Genomic DNA, 4,091 nt, shown 5'->3' with positions numbered 1-4,091 from the left:
GCCTCCCAAGTAGCTGGGACCACAGGCACCTGCCACAATGCCTGGCTATTTTTTTTTTTTTTTGGTTGCAGCCATTGTTGTTGTTTGGTGGGCCCGGGCTGGATTCGAACCTGCCACCTTAAGTGTATGTGGCTGGCACCTTAGCCACTTGAGCCACAGGCACCGAGCTAGGTCACCTCAATTCTAACCGAGCTTCTCCAAGACACATTGTGATGAACCTGTCCAAAGTCAAGACAAGAGAAAAGATTCTTCGAGCTGCCAGGAGTAAGTGCCAGTTGAGCTACAAGGGCAAATCCATCAGGGTGACTGCAGACTTCTCTAATGAAACTTTCCAAGCAAGAAGACAATGGTCATCTACCTTTATTCTACGTAAACAGAACAAGTGCTTGGCAATTTCAAACACTGAGAATAATCCCCAGCCCAGAATTCTATATTCTGCTAAGCTAAGCTTTAAAATTGATGGAGAAATCAAATCATTGAGGAAATTCACCACAGTAAGAGCAGCGCTACAGTAAATACTTCAACCCGTTCTACACACTGACCATCACAATGGACCAAGAGCAAAGTAAGACCTCAGAAATTAAAGGACAGAACCTAACTTCCACAATGATGCAAAAGATAAAACTGAGCAATGGAATCTCACAAAATAAGATGAATAGAACAATACCACATTTATCAATTATCTAAATAAATGTTAATGGTTTGAATTCCCCACTGAAGAGGCATAGATTGGCTGACTGGATTAAAAAACACGAGCCATCCATTTGCTGTCTGCAGGAAACACACCTAGCTTCAAAAGACCAATTAAGACTCAGAGTTGAGGGTTGGAAGACAATTTTTCAGGCAAACGGAATTCAGAAGAAAAGAGGAGTTGCAATCTTATTTTCGGATACATGTGGATTTAAAGCAACTAAAGTCAAAAAAGACAAAGATGGTCACTTTACATTGGTCCCGGGAAAAATACACAAGAAGACATTTCAATTCTAAATATTTATGCACCCAATTTAAATGCTCCCAGATTCTTGAAACAGACATTATTCAGTCTGAGCAATATGATATCCTATAATACCATAATAACAGGGGACATTAATACACCTCTTACAGAGCTGGACAGATCCTCTAAACAGAAATTTAACAAAGTGATAAGGGACTTAAATGAGACTCTAGAGCAACTGTGCTTGATAGGCGCATACAGAGCACTCCATCCCAAAGATAAAGAATACACATTCTTCTCATCATCCCATGGAACATTCTCCAAACTTGATCATATCCTAGGACACAAACTAACCTCAACAGAATCAAAAGAATTGAAATTTTACCTTGTATCTTCTCAGACCACAAGGCACTAAAGGTGGAACGCAACTCCAACAAAAACGTTTAACCCCACACAAAGACATGGAAATTAAACAACCTTCTGTTGAATGACAGTGGGTGCAGGAAAAAAATAAAAGAGGAAATCATTAACTTCCTTAAGCATAACAACAATGAAGACACAAGCTACCAAAACCTGTGGGATACTGCAAAAGCAGTTTTGAGAGGAAAATTTATCACTTTAGAATCCTACATTCGAAAAACAGAAAGACAGTACATCAACAAACTCACAAGCCATCTTATGGAATTGGAAAAAAAAAGAACAATCTAAGCCTAAACCCAGCAGAAGGAAAGAAATATCCAAAATTAAATCAGAGATCAGTGAAATTGAAAACAAAAGAATCATTCAGAAAATTAATGAAACAAGGAGTTGGTTTTTTGAAAAAAATAAATAAAATAGATAAACCTTTGGCCAGACTAACTAGAAATAAAAAAAGTAAAATCTCTAGTAAGCTTAATCAGAAATGATAAAGGGGAAATAACAACAGATGCCACAGAGATACAAGAGATCATCTCTGAATACTACTAGGAACTCTATGCTCTGAAATTTGACAATGTGAAGGAAATGGATCAATATTTGGAATCACACCCTCTCCCTAGACTTAGCCAGGAAGAAATAGAGCTCCTGAAGAGGCCAGTTTCAACCACTGAGATTTAAGAAACAGTAAAAAATCTTCCAACAAAAAAAATGCCCTAGTCCAGATGGCTTCACACCAGAATTCTATCAAACCTTCAAGGAAGAGCTTATTCCCATATTGCAGAAATTATTCCAAAAAATTGAGGAGTAAGGAATCTTCCCCAACATGTTCTATAAAGCAAACATCACCCTGATATCAAAACCAGGAAAAGACTCAACTAAAAAGAAGAATTTCAGACCAATTTCACTAGTGAATATAGATGCAAAAATTCTCAACAAAATCCTAGCCAATAGATTATAGCTTATGATCAAAAAACTCACACATCATGATCAAGTAGGTTTCATCCCAGGGATGCAAGGCTGGTTTAACATACATGAGTCCATAATCATTATCCACTGTATTAACAGGAGCAAAAACAAAGACTATATGATCCTCTCAATAGATGCAGAAAAAGCATTTGATAAAATCCAGCATCCTTTTCTAATTAGAACACTGAAGAGTATAGACATACATGGCACATTTCTTAAACTATGACAAACCCACAGCTAATATTTTACTGAATGGAGTAAAACTGAAAGCTTTTCCTCTCCAAACTGGAACCAGGCAAGGTTGTCCTCTGTCACCATTACTATTTAACATAGTGCTGGAAGTTTTAGCCAATACAATTAGGCAAGACAAGAAAATAAAGGGCATCCAAATGGGAGCAGAGGAGGTCAAACTCTCTCTTTCTTGCTGACAATATGATCTTATACTTAGAGAACCCCAAAGACTCAACCACAAGACTCCTGGAAGTCATCAAAAAATACAGTAATTTTTCAGGATCTAAAATCAATGTCCACAAGTCAGTAGCCTTTGTATACACCAATAACAGCCAAGATGGGAGGCTAATTAAGGACAAAATTCCCTTCACCATAGCTTCAAAGAAAATGAAATACATAGGAATATACCTAACAAAGGAGGTGAAGGGCATCTATAGAGAAAATTATGAAATCCTAAGAAAGGAAATAGCAGGGGATATTAACAAATGGAAGAACATACCATGCTCATGGCTGGGAATAATCAACATTGGTAAAATGTCTATACTTCCCAAATCAATCTACCTATTCAATGTCATCCCTATTAAAATCCCAACATTGTTCTTTCAAGATTTGTAAAAAATGATTCTGCATTTTGTATAGAACCAAAAAAACCCTGTATACTGAAGGCAGTTCTTAGTAATAAAAACCAAGCTGGGGGCATCACCATACCAGATTTTAGGCTGTACTACAAAGCCATAGTGGTCAAGACAGTATGGTACTGGCACAAAAATAGAGACATGGACATTTGGAATCAAATAGAAAACCAGGAAATGAAACTAATATCTTACAACCACCTAATCTTTGGTAAACCAAACAAGAACATACCTTGGGGGAAAGACTCCCTATTCAATAAATGGGGCTGAGAGAACTGGATATCTACATGTAAAAGACTGAAACTGGACCCACACCTTTCCCTACTCACAAAAATTGATTCAAGATGGATAAAGGACTTAAATTTAAGGTATAAAGCAATAAAAATCTTCAAAGAAAGTATAGGAAAAACACTGGAAGATATTGGCCTGGGGAAAGACTTCATGAAGAAGACTGCTGTGGCAATTGCAACAACAAAAATAAACAAATGGGACTTAATTAAACTGAAAAGTTTCTGTACAGCTAAGGAGACAACAACCAAAGCAAATAGACAACCTACACAATGGGAAAGGATATTTGCATATTTTGAATCAGACAAAACCTTGATAACTAGGATCTATAGAGAACTCAAATTAATCCACATGAAAAAAGTCAACAATCCCATATATCAATGGGGAAGAGACATAAATAGAACCTTCTCTAAAAAAGACAGATGAATGGCTAAGAAACATATGAAAAAATGCTCATCATTCCTAATCATTAGAGAAATGCAAATCAAAACTACCCTGAGATACCATCTAACCTCAACCAGAATGGCCCACATCACAAAATCTCAAAACCGCAGATATTGGCGTGGATGTGGAGAGAAGGGAACACTTTTCCACTGCTGGTGGGACTGCAAACTAATACAACC

This window comes from Otolemur garnettii, unplaced genomic scaffold, assembly GCF_000181295.1.
Source record: "Otolemur garnettii isolate 467f Iridium unplaced genomic scaffold, OtoGar3 scaffold00154, whole genome shotgun sequence".
In the NCBI taxonomy this organism is placed as follows: Eukaryota; Metazoa; Chordata; class Mammalia; order Primates; family Galagidae; genus Otolemur; species Otolemur garnettii.
Note: the sequence above shows the minus strand (reverse complement) of the source record.